At 44.6% G+C, this 12,936-nt stretch overlaps 1 protein-coding gene across 1 annotated transcript in view; it reads right to left on the bottom strand.

Moving 5' to 3' along the window:
• The window catches only part of LOC309556030 (cytochrome c oxidase subunit 4 isoform 1, mitochondrial-like), a 90,135-nt gene extending 86,559 nt beyond the window's left edge, over window positions 1-3,576 (bottom strand). Inside the window, exon 1 of the mRNA XM_082258298.1 lies at window positions 3,448-3,576. The gene's annotated coding sequence lies outside the window, so the exon portion shown is untranslated. The remainder of the gene's footprint in view (window positions 1-3,447) is intronic.
• Between the last annotated feature and the right edge of the window lie 9,360 nt (window positions 3,577-12,936).

The following is a 12,936-nucleotide window of genomic DNA, read 5'->3' as shown; positions in this document are numbered from 1 at the left end:
AAGTGTTTAGGTAAACCTAAAGGAAAAAATCTAAAGTATATTGTATAGTGTGTATTCAGTTTAAGGCCTTGTTCACAAAAGATGTATACCTCCATGCGCCACGTGCTGGCCATGTTTACCCACACGGGGATGCACAGTTGTTCCACACATCCCCATGCCAGCAGTCCCATTTAAGTTAATTTGGATGCAAAGGCTGCAAAGACACAGCTGCTGCTTCCAATGTGACATCCATGCGGGTGTTGGTGCGCGGCCCCAAAAGCACCCAGAGTTCAGGTAAACTCGGCCCTCAGATGGGGCAAGAATGCATATGCTCCATCTGAACGAGGCCTAAGAGAGGATGTTCCCTCACTTTGAAGCAATGTCCTCTCATATATCCTGAGGTGTCTTTGGGACAAGAAGTGAAGAGAAATCTCCTCAATGGGACGCAGATACAAAAAACATGCCAGGTCTTAGCAATTCCTTACCCTATCCAAAACTAAAATAAAAAAAATTGTAGCTTCACGTACACTTTAATAACCTTTTGTTCACAGCCAGCTTGACAATGAATGGAGGAGGTGGAGCTATCCATCATCCTCCCGTCCTTCAATTATAAAGCCTGTACCATTCACAGAAGCTGTAGTGCGGCTTCTGTGAATGGAGGAGCTGGGTGGAAAGGGCGGGAATAGTCAGGCTCTCTTGATGAAAGCCTGTGGAAGCCGCTTAGTTGCATTAACCCTTGGTGCATCAGAAGATTACAGCTGCAGGGGTGGGGTTGGGGGGAAGATTACTACTAAAAGAAGAGGAATCGGCACAAGAGACACATTATACTGACTGTAAATTATATCCCTTGTGCTGATTTTTCTGTTTTTGATTGGCCTTTGACAAAGAGAAGGGAAATGTATAAAAATTCATGCTAAAGTAATTCCCTAAAAATTTACATTTTTTCTTATCAATGCTAAGTATATACAACATTTAATGGATGGAAGGAATGTAGAATACGAGTTTACTTCTTCATTCTTTTCAAAAGTTCTTAAAGGAAACGTGCTGAGAAAAACCTGGAGGTTGGTTTTGTTGGCTTCCTTTTCTGAAAATGCTAGCTGCCTGGCTGCCATGTTGATCTCTGGCCTTCAACAAGCATGCAGATCAGTTTTGACTTTAGTTTGACTTTATCTATGACAAGCTTATTCCAAGTTACCAGCTTAGAGTGTGTAGAAGTAAGAGAATCAATATTACAGCGAGACAACTACTATCTTTATGAGGAAGTTAGCAATGCCAGCCGCCAGGTTTCTTTCAGTACAGGTTTTCCTTGAGCATCGTACGTTTACCCCCTAAGGGGCAACAGGTTCAAACAGGTTTCATGCTGGTTGAATTGCATTGTATTAAAAAAACATGGCTGTACTTAGACGTTAGGCTCCAGGCACTCCTAAATGATAATGACCTTTTTACAAGCTCCTCCCCTTGTGTCATTATTTTAGTAATTAGGAACTCTGGAGTGTGCTTTTGATGGCAGCATGCTATTTTGCTTTATATTTATAAAGTCCCGGTTCACATTGGTGCGATGCGGGAAACCCTGCGATTTAGTGCCGGTTCCCGTATCACACCTGAATCGCACAATGTTTCACACTAAATTCTGCGAACCCCTGGGGGTGTCAATGTAAAGTTAATGACACCCTCAGAACGGCTCGCAGATCACAGTGCGCACTGTGAAATTGTGCAGGAATCGGATCGCATAGGTGTGAATACCCATGCAATCCAATTCCAGCGTGGAACCAAAAAAAGGGTCCTGAACTATTTTGGTTGAAGTTGCATCACACAGACATCGCATGTGATCTGCAGAGCAATGCGGTGCGAATCACATGCTATGTCTGTGATCGCACAAGTGAGAACCCAGCCTCAGGATTAGTTTTTATGAGTTCAGACCTACATACAAGAGTATTGCATTTTTTTTCTTTTTGGATTTCTGAACTACGAAGAGACTTCTGACTCCTCTGAACATCCTCTGCACACCATTTCCCCTACGGGTTTCATTATGAATTTAGCTACTTCCAAATATAATCTTAGCTTGGAGCTGTCCAATCTTATCCTGCTGCCCTGGGCACTGGTCTATGAGCGTCTTATTAGAAATACTGCCCTGAATACAGTGCACAGGTGTCAAACTGCCGGCCCTCCAGCTGTTGCTGAACTACAAGTCCCATAAGGCATTGCAAGGCTGACAGTTACAAGCATGACTCCTACAGGCAGAGTCATGATGGGACTTGTAGTACCGCAACAGCTGGGGCCACCAGTTTGACACCTAACTTCTGTTTATTCAAGAAGGCTTTGATAATAAAAACCTATTACAGTAAAATGTGGCCCCATACGCTAAAAATCTGTGCTGCTAATGGATAACTGTAGGCAAATATTTAACTGATCATTAGTCTTCATCATTCACCTCATCAGAAGAATGCGTTACTGGGCGTCAGGACTACACCTGTCACATTATACCATACATGATTTAAAGTCATCTGACTTGTGTACATGAATCATGTATGGGAGGTTCTTTATGGAAATAGGTCTCATTATTGCTGTGCACTGTGTCACGTAGCCTTACTTCCTTTTTCACCCACGGAGGACAGTAAAACAGTACTTATCACAGTCAGTGTAGCCATATCTGGACAAGCCCATCTGTATCTTTTGTGATCTCTAGTAAATATTCTGCAAGTGAGCTAACATGGGCACAGTTTAAGAAATACAAAAAAATCATCTTAAAAATTACGTTAACTTTATCACTGCTGCAGGATCTTCTGCTGCACACCTGAATTCCGCAGAAAATACCAAAAAGTAACTTGCACGTTCGAAAATTATAAATTTTCCCTATAATTAAATCTGGTGTTAATATAAAATTGCAAAAAAAAAAAAAAAAAAAAGTAAACAATCTATATAAAAACTAATAGTTGCAATACCCTAAAGTCATTTAAATATTGCCTTGAAATGAAAATGAATATACAGAGAGTATTTAAAGCTAAATCTCTTGTTAATAAAAAAAAATAAAAAAATAAAATAAAATAAAAACTAAACCTGTAGCTCACAACGCTTGCAGGCTTTTCTGCTCTGAACAGGTGTTTCTCAGTGGTACTGTCTATCAGTTTTGACTTTGATGCACGACAGTGTCCTTGCTTAATGCACCTAATAAACTAGGAATTTAATCAGCACAGATTAAAACGCAGCAACCTGTAACCTAATATAACGTAACACAACAAAAAAGAAAAAAAAAAAATATATATATATATATATATATATATATTATGTACAAACCAAAATGTTTATAAAAGATGTAGATATTTTCCTGGAAATTAGAAATTGCTAAATTTATAAATAGTGTTTTTATATGTATGTGTAAGTCTGTATAGCTTTTTTTTTCCAAACTGTAGCTTTATGTGAAGCTTTTTTTAGCTGCATTATGTTTTAAAAGGAAGGATTACATCTTACCTTTGTATTGTGAACGTGTCTCAGTCTGTCCTCTGTATGGTGCTCTAAACATGCGAGCCCTATATATATAGTAGCTCAAACAGAAAGTAGGTGTATTTGGCTCAAGGCCAGCTAAGTCTCCGCATTAGGAAGTCATTCAAAGACAAGCAGCTGAGCATGCAGGATGTAATACTCTGAATGGTCCAGAGCGCTGTTTATTGAATTACCAATAATTTAAAAAGATGTCCCCCATTTTCTTTATTGAATTAGATGAAGAACATGAATTCTGCTGCTATGTCATTCCAGCACAGCTCATGGATTGCAAACAGTGTATTTCTAAGATATGCTCAGTAAAAAAAACACATAATAAAACAGTTGTAAAGTTTTTTTTTTTTTTTTTTTTTACTAATGTGGCACTTCCCCCGTAGGGGTCACTGGGTATAGATCTATCTTGGGCCTCCCTCTGATTATCCTGTTGCCAGATACCAGGCCTTTTCACACACACAGACACAGCCAGGTGCACACACACTCAGGGCCGGTGCAAGGATTTCTGCCTACACAAGCGAAGCTCCATTTTGGCGCCCCCCCCCCCCCCCCAACGGCCACCCACCTCCCTTGCAAAAATGTTTCTTTCAATAATTTTTTTATATAAAAAAAACACACTATTTGTGCTCTTGTTAAGTGCATTTTTATTAACGGTTTAACAAAATAAGTTATACAGGTACTCATAAGAAATTGCTTAACAAAATATTATTTTTTTTTCTTCTTTTACCTCTTGTGAAAATAAAAATTACGGGGCAACACCAGAATGTATGTGTAAAAATTTTAATTTTTTTTACACTAACATGCTGGTGTAGACCCCAACTTTACCTTTTCATAAGGGGTAAAAGGAGAAAATGCCCCCAAAGTTTGTAACACTTTCTCCTGTGTACGGAGATACCCCATATGTGGCCCTAAACTGTTACCTTGAAATACGACAGGGCTGACCACAGATAACACTCTGAGTACAGATAATGTAGTAGATGTGACCTGCAGTCCTATGTAACACCACAGATAACACAGTGATAACTCTCTGAGTACAGATAATGTAGTAGATGTGACCTGCAGTCCTATGTAACACTAGAGATAACACAGTGATAACTCTCTGAGTACAGATAATGTAGTAGATGTGGCCTGCAGTCCTATGTAACACCACAGATAACACAGGTAGCATCTACTACATTATCTGTACTCGGAGGGTTATCACTGTTATCTGTTGTGTTACATAGGACTTCAGGCCACATCTACTACATTTTCTGTACTCAGAGGATTATCACTGTGTTATCTCTGATGTTACATAGGACTGCAGGTCACATCTACTACATTATATGTATTTGCGTGTGGGAGTTCTGGTGGCCGGTGGTTGAGTGTGGTAGTCGACTTATCCATCCCCCCCCGCTTCCATTATCCATCCCCCCTGCTTCTATTATCCATCCCCCTGCTTCCATTATCCATCCCCCTGCTTCCATTATCCATCCCCCCTGCTTCTATTATCCACCCCCCTGCTTCTATTATCCATCCCCCCTGCTTCCATTATCCATCCCCCCTGCTTCCATTATCCATCCCCCTGCTTCTATTATCCATCCCCCGCTTCCATTATCCATCCCCCTGCTTCTATTATCCATCCCCCTGCTTCTATTATCCATCCCCCCTGCTTCCATTATCCATCCCCCCTGCTTCCATTATCCATCCCCCCTGCTTCCATTATCCACCCCGTTTCCATTACCCCCCTGCTTCCATTATCCATCCCCCCCTGCTCCTTCTTCCATTATCCCCCACTGCTTCCATTAACCCCCCCCCCCGGCCCCCCCACTCCTTCTTCCATTATGCCCTCCTGCTTTCATTATCCACCCCGTCTCCATTAACCCCCCTTGCTCCTTCTTCCATCATCCATCCCCCCTGGGCCCTGCTCTGCTTCCGCTATCCATCCCCCATGCTTCCATTAACCCCCCCCACTCCTTCTTCCATTATGCCCTCCTGCTTTCATTAATTATCCACCCCGTCTCCATTAACCCCCCTTGCTCCTTCTTCCATCATCCATCCCCCCCTGGGCCCTGCTCTGCTTCCGCTATCCATCCTCCGTGCTTCCCCCACTCCTTCTTCCATTCCATTATGCCCTCCTGCTTTCATTATCAACCCAGTCTCCATTAACCCCCCTTGCTCCTTCTTCCATCATCCATCCCCCCTGGGCCCTGCTCTGCTTCTGCCATTCCCCCCCCCACTCCTTCTTCCAGTTCCATTATGCCCTCCTGCTTTATTAATTATCCACCCGACCCCATCTCCATTAACCCCCCTTGCTCCTTCTTCCATCATCCATTCTTCTTCCCCACCCTCACCTGTGCCTGTGCGATGTTCTCTAATCTTCCGGCGCCGCGGCGCGAGACTGGGTACTGTACTACTGCTGCAGCCTCTGTGGCGCCAGCAGCAGAGGGCCGCCCCTTCAGTGACGTCAGACGTCCTCCTGCGTGGAGGAGGACGTCGTCACTGAAGTGCCGTACAGGCCCGGAACCCAGCGTCATCCATCAGTGTATAAGGTAAGGGAGTCGGGACTGGCTGCGCCCGGGCCGCATCAAAGTGACAGTGACAGCTGACAGGCGCTGCGGCGCATTAGCACACCCGAGCAGGACACCGGGCGCCGGCGGGCGGCGGCAACTCTGGATAATAAAGTATTAAAAAAAAGGTTCATTTTTCCGCCCCATCCCCGGCTGCGGACCTGCCCGCCCCAAGCGGCCGCTTGGTCCGCCTGGTGGTTGCGCCGGCCCTGCACACACTCTTCTGCTCGTTGTCTCCAATGACCAGTCTAGGGGATTTGTTTTTGGTGTTTAATTTGGAGAACTTGGATAGGAGAAGGGATTAGTGGGATACTCCAAATTCAACTTTGTACAGATGAGGATAATTCTCCCTTGGCCTCACTTAGTGGAACTGAGCCCAAGTTCATACTGGGGCCGTTTTGAAATCATGCGAGTTCAGCTGAACTCACACGATTTCAAGCCGGCATTTTAGTCTGACTTCGGGGGGATTTCACAGACATATGTGTTTATGGAAATCACCCCCCCCCCCCCCCACACACACACACAAAAAATTCCCAAAATTATCTCAGAAACGACTTTTGGGAATCAAACTGGGCGTCAGACCAATTCAGACAGTACCATTGCTGGCAATTGCCTCCGATTTGACATGTCAAATCGCATGTCAAATCGGACCAATGTGAACGTGGGCTGAATAGCAGATCTTGCATGGGAAGAATAAGTCCTTTGCCAGTGTTAGCAGCAGACTCAGTGAACTCTGTATCTTCAGGACACTATCAAGCATCCCCTTTAGCTTACACCCAGCAAGCTGACTTTCTAGCACCAAGAGGGGGAATTTTACCAGCAACAGTCTCTAGCATCCCTTGAGGGGGAGTCTGTACTCTTAAGGCCCTGGTTGCAGGCCATCTTCCTCCGTAATACCAGACAAGATCCATGGACATACTCCCTTGGTCAGCTCTCAAAAGACCCTGGGTTTTAGCTTTTCTCTTTTCTGTTCCTCAGGTTGATCACCTGAGGCTGCATGGTAGCCTTTGCTGGGGAGAGGCAGCAGCCCCCTCCCCACCTTGACCCCGCTCTCAAGCCAAAGAACAGGAGCCCCATGTGCCCCTCCGATATAAGTACTGTCACCCAGAATGCACTGGGGCACTTCCCATGTCTATTGGTCAGGGCTGTACAGATATCCCCTGCTCTCATCTGCATGGTTTCCTCCCACTGTCCAATACACTGTATCACTATTGGATAAGTGTGAAACATCAAGCCAGGAAGAGCAGCATCAGAGCACACTGGGCAGTTTCTATCCAACAATCACAGCTCTCTGTTAAGCAGACAGCTTCTAGAATTATCTGGCTCTCTCCCTGCTAAGCAGAGAAACCAAAAACTATATACACCTACACTAGCACCTATCTAGGAAGGTGCTACACTAAAATACATTTTTTTATACTTACCTGCTCTGTGCAATGGCATTGCACAAAGTAACCCTAAACACCCTCTTCTGGGTCCCCCGCTAGTGCTTTTGGCACTGCTTCTTCTGCATATGCCACCATAGAAAACAGGAGTGGCCCAAGTTCCAGATCTGTAGCCAGCCGCCGCTGGTGGTGTTGGACAGTGCAAGCCGGGTCACCATTCATCGGATGTAGAGGAGGACTTCCGTAACCACCCTGGATGGCAGTGATGTCATGCCCGGAGGATGGTCCTGTTGCCCTGGTAACGCATTTCAGAGCACCAGTCCGTTCCTTTATCAAACCAAAATAGGGTATAGAGGTACAAGTGTGAGCGCGCTCCTCCAAACACAGTGTGGCTTGGCCACGCACCCCGCTCCCTGTCAGAAGAATTTGATTGACAGCAGCAGGAGCCACTGGCTCTGTGTCCTATGAGAGGAGGAACACAGTCTAGTGCCGTTGCAGATGGGCACAGTGCTGGATCAAGAAAGGACTCAGGTAAGTATAAAGTTCATAGTATAAAATAAAACTGTGCTATTCAAAATAAAACAAAATATGTGCATACAACAGCAGCAGCTCTTCTGTGAGCCGTGGCCCAGGATGACATCAGAGTGTGACGAACCACGTCGGGTGGAGCGACGTGCTAATGTCACCGTGTTTGCGCAAGTCCTGGAAGGACGGGCTGTTGTAATATAAAATCTCCTCAAGAGTGGAGGGTATCATTCTCTTCAACCTAAGTCCCTATGATTGAACAGAGGCTCAGGCTGGGTTTATAGCCACAAGTGACAGAGATCTTCCGTGATAGGAGGTCAACCCTATTTGGTAAGTAGCCAATCTATGAGGGCCAGGTCTTTTTTGAAAAATTATTTTTTATTAGTTTTATAAGAACAATAGACATTTACAGAGAAAAGCAAAAAGAAAAATAGAAAAACCAGGCGCCCCAATAACCACATCGGGGGCAACAGTCAACCCAAAAAATCTTACTCTCTAACCACCCACCCCCGAGCAATCACCAGCATCCTATATCTAATCCAGGAGTGGGAGGCTATAGGGTCAGCGCAGGCCAGTGCCAAAGAACACTCAGCCTGACACCGACCCAAGGAAGTAAGAGCTCCCGAGTACTACAGATCCAAGACCATCCTAGTCATTCAGATAAACAATAAAAGCAAACATTCCAGAGAGAAACTTCACAGATAATGCAAATGGCAAACAGCCAAGCCAGTGCTTAGTTCAACATAATAGAAGCTGTTAACCTACAGTATCCGAGGATTCAACCCACGCCTTCCACACCTTCTCAAACTTTTTAGGGCAACCCCTGGAGATGTAGGTCGCCTTATAGAGAGTACTGCATTCACTAGGCCTTTCCAGAACAAGAGCGAATGGGTAGTTACCTTCTTCAAATGTAGTAGGATCGCCTTCTTAGCATACAGTAAAAGAGGACAATGACCAGCAAAGTTCTGTGTGCTACAGAGGGTACCACCTCCTCCACCAAACCCAATAGACACACCCTTGGGGTCAGTGGAATCGGAGTCAGCAGCACCTCCGCAAGACAGGAAGTTACCTCAGATCAGAACCGCTGGATCTGACTAAAGTCCCAGAAAACATGAGTTGTATCCGCTGGGGAGGTGGAGCAATGCCAACATTCAGCCGACGAGGTCGGATAAATCTTGGCTAGGCGGGCTGGGGTGTAGTAAATCCTATGTAAGAATGTAAACTGTATGAGTTTGTCCCTAGCAGCCACTAAATATTTAAAGGGTTCAGTCCACACCTCCTCCCAGTCATCACCCTGAAGGTCAGTCACCTCAGCCGTCCACTTTTCCCTGCATCTGAAAAAAGGATAATGTAATGGGTATGTTTACCAGATTTACTGCAGGATGCACAAAGGTTTAAGCAGGCTACTACTGTGTGCATGTCAATATGGTCCTCAGTCAATTTAGGGTTGGCCATACACTATATAATCTGATTGTACAATCTCCTTTAAAAATACCATCAGCTATGTAAGGCAAGGACCTGATTTGATACATAATAAACATGTTGTTTTGGTAACTCTAATGGATATTCAACAATTAGACTGTATAGTGTATGACCATCTTAATAATTTCCACTGAATTAGACTTTCCTTAAATTATTTACTAGTTAACTTGTCCAGAAAACATGTTAATTGGACAAAAAAAAAAAAAAAGTAAAAAAATGATAGTCCTATATATGTTCTTTAGATTTACATGTAGGTATGACCAAGCTTAAAATGGAACCCCAGCCAAACTGTATTACTTTAGTTTTACGCCCGATTCACATGAAGCTTAAAGCTCCAAAATGCTCAGCATCCAAAATCTCACCCAAAATCTCATGTATTTGTGGCTGTTCCCATATGAACTCTCAGATGCCTGTATCTTGATGAATGATGCTTCAAAAGCTAAATGAACTACTTTTGAGGCAGAATTGGGTGTCTGGGCTCTATAGACTGAAATAGGAATGCCTAAAACTGTGTAACTCAATTTGTATTGTGCCTTTTTAAGATGTTTTCAGGCGTCTTAGCCTGTTACAACTGGTCTCCCCCTAGTGCTTTCAATATATAAAAATAAAAAAGGCATGAAGCCTAAAAATGGATGTAGAATGCTGGAAATGCACTTCTAACATACATGTATACGCATGCAAAAAATATGCTCGGGTGCAAATGCAGTTTAAGAGTGTTTTTTACTCCAGTCTGTTTCATCAACAGGGACATTTTCCTTTATTTCCTGTTCTGGTGACACAAGTGTAGGCAGGTGCAGTCTACTTTCTCCACTGCAGGTGGCTCTTCTGCAGCGGCAGTTGGAGAGTAAGTCAAGAGGAACATTGTTCCTCTATGGTTTCCTGGGTCACTGGGGAAGCTATTCCATTGGATGCTACCCCCCAATGTGACTCTAGCAGCCATCTTAGGTTAGGCAGAGCCTTTTTAGAAGTGGATAGAGTAGGGACAGGTACCACGCCTGGTAGGGCAAGAACAAGTGAAAGTTAAAGGTTCCTAAAGAAGAGGGAAAGCATAGTGCTCGCAACTTCTCTGAACATCTTCTTGCTTTGGCACATGACAGCCATTCTGCCCCTCTCAACAGGCACTGTCAGTTCTGCTGAATCCTGCTCTCTACACGCTGTTGCACCTGTGAATGTTCCCGGCTGAGTTGTCTTCCCACTGGGTTAATTGTGAACTGTTTTTGCCTTATTTCAATACAAGTTCTTTTGTCTCACTTGGACTGTGTGTTTTGTTGCTGCTGCACCACGCTACACTCCAACTACACTAGTCACTGGAATAGCAATTAAGGGGGAATCTAGCAATAGGAACACAGACAGCAAAAAAACCAAGAGATGTTCTTGGCAGTCGGTAGAGCCAGACCAATAGGAAGGCAGGGTTTAGGTAAACAGTCCCTAAACTATGTAGGGACCTAGCTTAGGTGTGTTCAGACAAAAGTCCAAACCCTGATGAGTTATCCTGCCAGGAAGCTGTCACTGCAGACCGTAAATAATTATAAGCAGCAAAGACATTCCCTACCTTGCAGCAACACGTACTGTATACATTCTCCTTGTATACATGCAGCTTGTATACATGCGGCTGCAGGGAAGGGAATGCCTTGGCTGCATATGATTGGCTGTCTTCCAGGCGGGATAGCTCATGCATATTCAGACTGGTGTCTGAACATGCCTGAGCTCATTCCTACCTGTAAATACAACTTATAATGCTGACTTAGTTCAAAGTCACAAATAATGGCAGTCAGCATTTGTAAAAAAACATGCTCTGTAGTGCTCCACTGTGCAATAATAAGTGTGTATGCGTAATCAAAACTTTTTTTTCTATGAGTAGGGCGTGGCTGACCGCAGATGCAAATGGCTGCTCTGTAGACCGGCTCTCAAACAAGAAGGCTCACCAGACTAATCTACAGCAGCACGGGTACCCGATCTTACACCCAAATACTGCCCCACAGTCCCGAATATGTCGGGCATGTCGGCAAAGAAGAGGAAAAGCTCCTACAAGTCAGGGAAGATGATGGACTTCTTCCAAAAGCCGCGGCGCATCATCTGCCAAGATGGCGCCGGCGGCCCTCCGAGGCACTGACAAGGCTACTCGCATGATCAAGGCTCAGCACACAGCCATCCTTCCCAGGAGGAGCTTGGACACAGCAGCGACAGGGGGGCACATACCGGCTCTTCCCTCTCTTCTAGTCCAGCAAAGACCAAGCCAAAGCTGCAGAGAGAAGACCCAGCTCAGGAGGTGAGTGTAACAGGCACCTCATTAGAAGACACAAGGGAGTTACAGGACTCCATATTAGAATTTCCTACTCTACATCAGCCAGTCATGGACACAACTCTTAAGGATATGTTAGTGTCACTCCAGACTATTCCATGCTGATATTATGTCACTGACCCACCATCAACTCAAATCTCAAATGAATGAAGTGTCCCAGAAAGTCTCCCACATTTAAAACAAAATGGGCGATTTTGCCACCACCTTCAATGAGTTGGTCGACTCGCATAACAATTGAGATTAGGAATTACACTGGTTTAAATCTAAATCAGCTGATCTGGAACATTGATCCAGGCGCAACAATGTTAAAATTTGGGGTATTCCCAAATCGGTGAAGCTGCAGGATCTAAAATCCTACTTTATCAATATATTAAAAGAAGCACTCCTTGATGCACCCTTGGAAGATTTGATAATGGATCGTATACACAGGCTGCCAAAGCCTAAGCACATTCCGGAAAATGTATCACGTGACACCATAGCCAGAATCCACTTTTTCCACAATAAAGAGAAGCTTCTGGCGGTGGCTAGAAACAAAGATAAAATACCGCAATGTGTGGTGCTCTTTGTTTTTTTGCTGACCTATCAGTGTATACCATGCAGCAGCAAAGACAACTTGTCTCGATCACTAAAACTCTTTACAATTACCACATTCCATTTCGATGGATCTTAGTTACATAGTTAGTGAGTGTCACGGAACCATGAACCAGACGTACAACAACAGATAAGTGAAAATAAGAAGGCTTTATTGAAAATCAAGCTGTAAAGCAAAAGTCCAAACGGATGGCGAAACCGAGGCAGAGTCCTTGCGAAGCCAGAGGTCAGGAACCAGGAGGGTAGTCAGACGAAGCCAGGATCAGGAACCAGCAGGGTAGTCAGACGAAGCCAGGATCAGGAACCAGCAGGGTAGTCAGACGAAGCCAGGATCAGGAACCAGCAGGGTAGTCAGACGAAGCCAGGATCAGGGACCAGAAGCAGCAGCAGTCTTAGAAGCATGTGAACACAAGAGGACCAAGCAAGGAACTGAAGCCACCGACCTCCTATATATATGAGCTAGGCATCCAGCTCCTCCCAGTGGGAAGGAGGAGCCGCAGGGTAGGAGGCTACAAGAAACCCAGAAACCAAGATGGCTGCCAGCACATGTCAAACGAAGGAGAACAGCAAGAAGGTAAGACCATGACAGTGAGGTTGAAAAAAGACATCAGTCCATCCAGTTCAACCTATGATGTGT

The sequence above is a fragment of the Pelophylax lessonae genome (genome assembly GCF_965119305.1).
Source record: "Pelophylax lessonae genome assembly, chromosome: 5".
NCBI lineage: Eukaryota > Metazoa > Chordata > Amphibia > Anura > Ranidae > Pelophylax > Pelophylax lessonae.
The sequence above is the reverse complement of the archived record's forward strand: the minus strand, read 5'-3'. Positions and strand labels throughout refer to the sequence as shown.